This window comes from Cavia porcellus, unplaced genomic scaffold (genome assembly GCF_034190915.1).
Source record: "Cavia porcellus strain 051 isolate PalLab524CR breed Dunkin Hartley unplaced genomic scaffold, mCavPor4.1 scaffold_10, whole genome shotgun sequence".
NCBI lineage: Eukaryota > Metazoa > Chordata > Mammalia > Rodentia > Caviidae > Cavia > Cavia porcellus.
In genome coordinates this window covers 66,258,911-66,268,997 of record NW_026947493.1, presented here as the reverse complement: position 1 = coordinate 66,268,997, position 10,087 = coordinate 66,258,911, and the positions used below count along the sequence as shown (strand labels likewise).

General features: G+C 37.2%; 1 pseudogene; it reads right to left on the bottom strand.

The window, feature by feature from the left end:
* Positions 1-1,396: 1,396 nt before the first annotated feature.
* LOC111754695 (U2 spliceosomal RNA) lies at positions 1,397-1,570 on the bottom strand (annotated as a pseudogene).
* Positions 1,571-10,087: the final 8,517 nt, after the last annotated feature.

Here is a 10,087-nt window from a genome sequence, read left to right as displayed (position 1 = left end):
AATCATCCTTGTTTCTTGATCAAGGGCAGGACACACAGGGTGTAGTTAAGCCCTTTGAATCTACGCGACCCGCAGACCTCTTCATATGCATGCTGCTTGTCAGTGGAACTTCTCCCCTGGAGACTTTCTTCCTCCTGTTTTTGTGTTCTGCTCATTTCCCTGCATGACATGGATTCTACGTTCCCATCCGTTTCTATTTTCTGTCCTTCCTGGAAGGTCCAATTCTAACATCAATTCCTTTAGCTCCTAGGACATGATTAGTCCAGTCACTGATCTGTCCTGGATTCTGACTGTGCTGCATTGTGATATCATTCAATATCATTTGTTTGTTCACTCCAACTACAATTTCCAACATGGATTTTATCTCTAGTAAAAGTCTTTTTCTAGGATTATAACAGAACATTTGTTTCAGTTTTAAATTATACTTGCTTTATATTTTTTACTTAAAGAGAAAACAAAACAAGACAGTAAAAGGGAACAAGTAATACAGAATTTCAAAAAAATAAACAGTAAGAAATCACTAGTTAACAGATTACATGTCATCTTAGAAATAGTTGTTCAAATTACAAAATTAAATCATACAAAGTAGATATTCAAAGAGTGGGACTGCAAACAGTTGTGTTCAATGATCCAACAAAAACTTAGTAATATGGTTTTCTATCTTACACACTTAAATATACATGCAGTTATATCCTTTAGAGCACTTTCTTTTCTTCTCTTTTTTACAATAACTATTACACATTTTGGGTTTTATTACTCCCACAGTTCTTATTATTTTTTTTTGAAGAGAATAAAACCAAATGTGACAAAACAAACGAGTCAGTCAAAACAAAAGGATGGACATAGTACATGATGTGAAAACAGAATACAAGGTGATCCACAACGGGTACCATAATGCCTCTTGCTATCTTAAAAAGTGTTGCCTATATCATCAGGTATAATAAAATTGAACAAAACAGTACAGAACAAAACCAATAAAACCTAAACATTGGAGACCTTACAAGACTTCAATAGAAGATAATAGTCAAACCAGAATGGCCATCATAGTGAATCTCATTGCTTTCAAAGTAGTAGCCTATACCCTCAAACTTGATACTATCAAACAAAACAGAATAGAGTAAAAACAGTCAATACAAGATGGTGAGGGCAATTCAGGGCTTCAGATCAGGTTAACAGGAAAACAAAAAAGTTACTATAATATATCCTGCTATTTTTAAATTTATTTTTCCCTTAATTAAAAAAATAATTTTTTTAAAAAAAGGAAAAAAGGGGGAGATTGAGATAAAAGAGGACATAACAACACAGGTCAGAACAGAACAATTTAAGTGTGTTGCTTAAATTGCTTGATATTTCTGCCCCCACAATTTTACTGGGCATTTCTTTTAGTTGCTGCTGTAGATCTTGCACCTCTCCTGGAGGTACCGCAATTCCAGGTTGATGCGGGAGTGGACGGAGCAAGCTCCTCTTCCATCCGCCAGGTCCAAAAGTCTGTTTAATGTATTGTCCTCAGACACTAAACTGTTAAAAACAGATACTACACTTGATCTTAGCCAAAAGACCAAGAAGCAACATTGGGCATTTTTTATTCAAGTAGTATGGATCTTTCATTTTGTTCATTTAAGGAGGGACAGAGTAGGTAGAACTAGGACTGTAAGTAGTCCAATGCCCCATAAGATGCAAAAATGCACTGTTTTAAGAAAGTGATTCTAGCTCTCTCTCTCTCTCTCTCCATATATATATATATAGATAGATAGATAGATAGATAGATAGATAGATTTAGATATAGATATATAGATACAGTAACCCTAGCTATATGTATATGTATATATATTTCATATATATGAAAAGCTGTGTAGACATCTGTATATGAATGTATTAATATATTATAAATGTATTTATGTATATACATATATTATACATGAATGTGCACATATGTATTGCTTGTTTTCTTAGTGTGGCTTCACATGTTTTGTGCCTCCGCAGCAAACATTTAACATCTAACATTGTTCTAATCTCAGTTCTCTCTCCTGCCTCTCAGAGTTTTGTTCCCCATTTTCCACATTTGACATCTTTAACTTCCTCTAACTTGCCATGTCCTGATTTTTGCCAAAATATAGAACATGTAAGAATAATGTCTCATGTCATGCCACCTTTGTGTATGTTCTCTTATCCAGTTGTCACTTTTCTTTTAGGATTCAGCTTTAAGATTACTTTTTCTGGTGAGTTTCCTGACACCACAGCTGAAGGAGATAAACTCCCAGGATATACCACACTTCTCAAGGGGCAAGATTTCGCCTTTGTCATGTCTGTCTGGATCGTACTCTTCAGGAGTCCAGGCCTGCATGTGCTTTATTTAGTCAAATATCCCCGTGGTCACTATGCCTCAGAGTCAGATGAAGGCATTACTAACCAGTGGTGAGTGAATGGACTGCTGTACGGGCTCTACATGAAGACCATCAACCTCTGCCTACTCTGACTGGTCTAAAGGGAAGTTTCTATTGCTCCCCAATGGACCTATATAATTCAGTTTAATTCTTTGTATTCTTTAAGGTTTCAGAATCTCCCAGTGTATGAAATTAGAGTCATCATAATCCTTGTTTTATTTCAAATTGCTTAACTCTAGAAATTCTATCACTGTGTTTTCTAGAACAACATAGTTCTTTTATGTATGCAAAAGAGGAGGGTTGTTGCTCTCTGAATGCTTTCTGATAAGGATCCATTTAAATATCTACTTGGAAGTATCTCTTGTTTTTAAGAAATTTATTTGGAAATTAATTCTGAGTACAAATTCTGGCTATGCAATCTACTTGGACAAAAGCAAGCTGGTTGCCCAGTTACCATTTTAAATGAACTTGTAAAAGAGAGCTTGGTGATATCACTTTAATCCAGTGTTTACTGTACCTGGCAACTGTCCTTGTTGTATGTTTCAAAAGTATTTAGATAGAACGTGGTTACACATGACTAAAGGACCACCACCGCTAGGTGAATAGGATTAGAGGTAAATCCAAGATATTTTGCTACTCATAGTATGCTTTTTTATGCAGGAAAGTCAAATCTGGCAAACTAAATAAAGTTCTCTTTATGTAGATGAGTGTTTTTCTTATCTGAAATATTTTATTCATCTGAATCACACAAGGGCTACTTAACACCATAGGAAATACAGTCAAATTGGTTCAGCATCTCATAACTTTCAGAAAAGAGGACCAGAAATGCGGCGAGGGACTCAGCCGGCACCGGCTGGGTATGCAGGTGGATGGACAGCCGCTGCAGCTGCGTCTCTCTGGCAGGCATCTCAGCTTCCTCAGCTGTGTGCAGAGCCCAAAAATAGACACTTTCCCTTCACTTCCTTTTCTGACTCACCTCAAATATAATGAGATTTTCTGCTTCCAAAAAGCCCAGCTTTATTTTTATGCTCACAGAGTCACCTGATAACATTAGAAAGCCAAGGTCTAAATGTAGATGGAGTGATTTCTTCTCCAGTGGACCCAACAAACACAGCCTAGCTGCTATTTCCCTGATATTCTCAGAGTCTTCTTTCTAAAACATATCTACCTTTCCTAAGTCCTTTAAAAATGAGTTGAAAATGTTTTTAAATATTTGATACTTTGCTGTTAACCATAGTTGTTCTACTGTACTGTAAAACATTAGAACATATTCCTGGTGTCTAACTGAAATTCTGCACCTGTTACCTAACCTCTCCATGCCCTCTCTGCTCTCCCCAGCCTCTGTCTGGCAACTACTAGTTTATTCTACTTTCTGAGGTCAAATTATTTTTGCTGCTACATCATGCTCAAACCACATATTTGTCTTTGCATGTCCGTTAAATATCAAATAAAATTATAAAGACAAGTTGAAAGGAGCATCGGATTGTAAATGTTTTTGCAAATCGTTTTGTGCTTTGGGGAATAAGGAGCAAGACCCTTCAATCCACTTCTTTTCTCTTTTTAGCTTACACTCAGAGCCTGGCAAGGTATTCACCTAGTGTCTCCCTGTCCTTCCTGGGCACAAACATGTCTGAATATCTCAGCTTCCTTTCTTTCCAGCACCATCTCTGGAATTGGATTCTGACCAACATAATGTGAGCAAAGGGTGGGATGCACTTTTTCCAGACTTAACTCTCACCACTGGGGACCCTGCTTGCAAGGACCCTGTTTGTAAGGTCGGTCTCTGAAGCAGCCCGGTGGAATGTCCTGCTGCTCAGCAGGCTGCAGTGTGAGCAAGAAATCCACTTGAATAAAGGCGCTGAGGTCTGGGGTGGTTTGTTGGAGCAGTTAACCTGACTTGACAATTGCGTGCTCCTTAACCTTTGTGACCTTTGCATGCTCATGAAAATGGCCACCATGAAAGAAAGTAGCAGTCAGCAGGGAAGCTAACAAGCAGCCTGAATGGAGAGGGTGGAGCTAAACCAGAAGAGCTCTCTGATTAGCCTGCCACTGTCCTTTGGAAGAGGTGGCAGTGAGGACAGGAGCAGAGAGACCTGCTTCCTGCTCTGCTTCTCAGATGCAGTGTGATATCTTCAAAATGATTTTTACAAACATCTGTACTCTTTAAAAAAAACCACACATGCACTGAGAGTTTTGACCTGCTGTACCAAAGCATGTCCTCTCTTTACATCCTTTTCTTCCCCCCTTTTAAGTGAAAACATTTTCTTTCATGCTGAGAATAGATCTACTTGACCTCAAAATCTTTATAGACTTGCAGCCCCAAAATGTGTTTGCAAAAATTGAGTCCTTTTTTGGTTGTGCTTATAATTCTTTGCTTAAGTTAAAAAGTACGTCCACAGAGAAATAAAAATCAAATACAGATTTGGCAATAATTCCATTAACCTGCTCATCATAGCCAGAGAAACCAGGTAATTCGAGCTGAAAAAAAAAAAAAATCACTTAGATAAGGCTTTTTCAGTTAGAGCCAAGTAAAAACATCTGCCGTTTGAAGGCTGTCAAATTTTTGAAGAGATGCATTATTTTCCCAGGAAATGCAAGTGTAGAAGTCCACAAGTACTTGAAATAACCTTTCCTCTCCTTAGATAGCCTTGGGCTATCAGGCTTCAGACAGGAAGCAGGCATTTCCCCTCTGAACAGGGTTGGCTTCAGCTTCTAGCATTAAGCTTTCTCTCAGGAAGGGGAAAAAAATCCTCATTGTTCTTTTCAGCCACACTCCGGTCCCCAGAATATCCCAGGCACAGTACACATGGCTGTCCTATAGCACCTGTACGGCTAAATCTTCCGAATTCAATTTTTTCAAAATTGAAAAAATTTCAATTTTTGAAAATTGAAAATTTTTCTATAATTTTCAGAGAGTTACAAGATACAGAACATTGAAGATTAGAATCTAAAAGGGCTGCGGAGCAAACTGAAAATTTCAGCTGTCTTGTGTGTGCACAGCTGCCCTGTTACTAAGGCTTCCACCCAGGAACATCTGCCTAGGGCTTCACACACACCCTGTGTGTAGGGCCAGGGCTTCACAGTGCATTCTAGGGTATGGAATTATCTGTGTCTGCGTTCTCTCCTGTAGCTGCAGCCAGTTCCAAATGGAATCGTTGATGATCCAGAAACAAAGTGGACTCCTTTCTGGAAAGCTGTAATAAGGGGATTAGGAAACTATAGAGGCCTATGAACATTTTCCATGTTACTTAGAACTGGACCAGACTGGGTGTTAACCAAAGCTAATCAATCCATCTGAGGCAGATCAGAGAGGAGATCCAGACTGGGATGAATGCTAATGCTGTGAGGGGTACCAAGGGCCTTACTGGTAATAGGCCAAAAAGCCTCTCCCTCTGAACGCGAGAGATGTGCCACTGTGCAGGGCCATATGTCTGCTGCAATCTGTGGCCTTATGGACGGAGCACTCTCCCGACCCTAAGGCATTATGTTGAACATGAAACAAAATTGACAGTGCCAAAGGGTGAAAAGCAGTCACTGTTTCAAAGACAATTGAAATATTTTTAGTAACAAAAGTGTTGGCAAATGAATACACCACAGGTGTTGCTTGTTTTCTACATTATTTTATCCAAGATGAAGAAAGGTTTTTTTAAAATTTTTAAAAATAGATGACTCTAATATTAATATTATTTTCTTTTAAACCATAAGAATACTGTCATATCCAAATATTTAACATTCTTTCTAAATTCGACAATTGGGATTCCAATAAAATTCTTGTTTTTTAGTAAGATTTGAAACTTTCTTTTCAAACTTTCTTTTTACTCAAGGGTGATTGACTACTCTGTGTGTATAACACATGTTTAATTTTTTTGTAAGTAGCCTAAAGTTGCAAACCTATGTGTACTGATTAAGATGTAGGATCATGGGACTGGGGATTTAGCTCAGCGGCATAAGCGCCTGCCTTGCAAGCAGGCAGTCGTGAGTTCGATCCGTGGTACTGATAAAAAATGAAAAAGACAAAAAAAAAAAAAAAAAAAAGATATAGGATCAAAGTTATATTGGGTGCAGTGAGAATATATATGTAACTTTAAAAGTAATAAAATTAAATTGAAGGAGGCTAATTTGCACAGAGGAAAGTGGATTTAAAACCAGAAATCTAATAGAAGTTCTTGAAACATTTTGCAAAATGGTAAACTGGCAGAATGAACAGCTAGTTCCCAAAGATAATCTGACAGGTAAATATTTGATTGTTTACACTCTGGTTCATTATTTGAAAGATCAGTGCAGTGGAGTTTAAAGCGGGTTTTTTAACATCACATTTAAGAATGGAGGACTGGGCAATCTGCTGCCAAGGATAGATAGGAAGGGGTGAAAATATTAAAAAACAGAGTTGCTTGGAGGCATTGGAAGCAAGTTAGACATGAATAGATTAAAAGGTCAAAATACTGAAGAAGACAGATGCTACACTTAGGGCCATTTTTCCCTAGCAGCATCTGCTTATTCCAGGCTAAATGGCTAAGCAGCTAAGCAACTGCAAACAATGCTCACAGATAACCTTGTGGCGATACAAAGACCCAAACTGGAATAGAAGAACACTATAGGTTCTGGCAGAATGCCAATGTTGTGGGTTAAAATCCCGAAGATCTCTAGGAGTAAGGACACAAAGAAATAAGGGTAACACACCAGTGGAAAACATATCAAAGAGTGTCAGTACAGGACAAAGTTTATGTCTGTAATATTTGACATATGACATTTAGCACCCAGTTTAAATAATCAGGAACATGAGCACTTAAAATGTGGGGAAAAAAACAGATTATAGAAATAAACATTTGAAACTACAAATAAAGATTTTAGATTAGTTACATGTGAAATATTTAAGGATATATTGAGAAATTCACTTGAGATCTGGAAACTAGCAAAAAAATAAGCATATATAAATTCAGAATTCAATGGAGGAAGTAGCATATCAGACACTACTGAAGAATCAGTAAGTAAAAAAACAATAAATTAGAAGAAAATATTCAAACTGAGCAACAGAGAGGAAAAGAAATATTTAAAAAGAAGGTAAAATGCAGAGAGACTGCAAGAGGGTCTAACAGACATGAAAGCAAACTGAAGTTGACAGACAATGGGATGTAAATGATCATTGACAAAACTCTAATAGTCACAGTTTCTTCAGTTGAAGAAACATCAAGTTGCATATTCAAGGAACACCACAAACCCCAAGAAGGGTGTTTGTTTTTAAAAAAAAGTACCTAGATAACAGCTAAAACCAAGAGCAAAAGAGAATATCTTTAAAAACAAGAAGAAGAGGAAAAACATAAAGAGAAGAAATAACTACACTGACAATCATCTTTGAAAACAAAAAACAGAAACCAGAAGAAAATACTTGACATTGTTTAAAAAAAGAAAGCAAATCACTCCCAATGTAAAATGCCCAGTGAAAATAAACTTCAGAAATAAAGGTACTATATTTATATTTTTTAAGAAAAAGTTAAATCCAAAGCCCAACAAGGGAGATAATTACAAAGATCAGAGAAGAAATTAGTACAACGGAGGCTAAGAACACAATGCTAAGAATTAATGAATCAGGAGTTGCTTTTTTTTGGAACCAGGAATCAAACTCATGACCTTGAACTTGGCAGTAAGACTTGGTTCTTTAAAAGATTAAATAAAATTGATAAATCTTAGCCAACTTTATAAAAACCGGGAAAGACAAGATTCAAATCCATGCAACTAGGAATGAAAAAGGTAAAATCACAACACCTTCTGCAGAAATTCAGAAGCTCATCAATGCCTTCTTCAGAATTCTAATAGTATAGAAAATGTAGAAGTTGACAAATTTGTAGATGAATTACTAAAGCTGAATTAGGAGGAAATAAAAATTCTAAATAAGCAATATTAGTCAATGAATTTAAAGATGTAGTGAAAAATGTACCAACAAATCCCAGGTCCCGACGGATTCACTGCTGATTTCTGCAAGAAATTTATAGAAGGCCTAATGCTGCTACTTCCCAAGCTCTTTAATAAAATTGAAAAGAAGAAATAGTTTCAAAATCATTCCTGGAAGCAAGCATTTCCCTGACCCACGTCAGAAAAGGATACAACCAAAAAAGAGAACGATAGGCCAATCTCCCCAATGAACACAGATGCAGTAATCTTGTGTAAGATACTGGCAAGAAGAATGCAGCGAATCATCAAGAAGATTATACGCCATGACCAAATAGGGTTCATTCCAGGAATACAGGGAAGGTTTAAGATATGCAAATCAATAATATAATACGCCATATTAACACAACCAAGGACAAAAAGCACACAGTCATCTCAATAGACACAGAAAAAGCATTTGACAAAGTCCAGCACCCACTCATAATAAAAACCCAGCAGCAAATTGGAATAGATATTCTTTATCTCAATCTTATAAAAGCCATCTATGACAAACCAAAGCCAACAACATACTAACTGAACAAAAACTAACAGCGGTCTATCTGAAATCAGGAACAAGACAAGGACATTCACCATTCCTACTCTTATTCAAGAGTTCTACAAACATTAATCAGAACAATTAGAGAATGAAATAAAAAGAATAAAGACAGGAAAGGAAGAAGTTAAACTATCGTTCTTTGTGGATGATGCAGAATACACCCGATTCATAGATGAAAGCAGTTTAGTAAAGGATAAAAATACACCAGGCCGGTTATGCTGTTGTTACCACAGAGAAAGCACTTGTAACTGGACTTCTTCCCCAAACCTGGTCTGTTCAAGTGGCAGAATTGTAGGTCTTAATATGAGCTTTCAACTGGGCAAAAGGAAAATTTATACACAGATTTGAGGTACATCTTTGCCACTGTTCATGTCCAAGAAATGCTGTACAAGGAGCATGGACTCCTGACCACAGAAGGAATGCAAATGAAAAACCAGGATGAGATTTCTCAACTTCTGACTGCAGTTTGGAAACCAAAGAGAGTTTCCATTATGCATTGTAAAGGACACTAAAAAGTAAAGGACACTGACACTCTTGGTAGCAGATGAAGCCACCAACTTGGCAACAGAAGGCTCCACCTGGGGAATAAATCATTTAGTACAGAATCTGGAAGCCCAACGTGAAAAACACACTAAAGCTGTCCTCAGTCTCTGCAATAAATCCCTCAGCTACTCCCAGGAAGAAATTACAAGGTACTACACTACATGAAGGGGCCTACATGGGCCCAAACAGTGTTTGGACTTTATCATAGGATCAGATGATAGTTCCACAAAATTTGGCTTAAGCCTGGGTAGAATACCATTGTGACATCACAAATGCAAAAATTGTTATGAATCAGCTTCTAAGTCACTACTATTATATTACAAAGTTAATATTGATCTGTTCCTATGTTTGTTAGAGATGCCAAATCTGTCTGAAGACTGAACCCCCATCTGGACTTAACCCCACAGCTGAGAGCCAATATGCTGGACTTTCCCCCTTTGAAGACCTACAGATAGAATTTACAGAAGTCAAGCCATGTGGAGATTTCAAATATCTCCTTGTATTTATCTGTACTTATTCTGAGTGGCCAGAGACATTTCCCTACATACAGAAAAAGTCACTGAAGTCTGTAGAATATTATCTAGAAAAAGTACTTCCAGATACAGACTACCTCTAACTATGGGAAACAATAATGGGCCTGCATTTGTGGAAGAAATAATTCAGAAGCTAACTAAAGAAT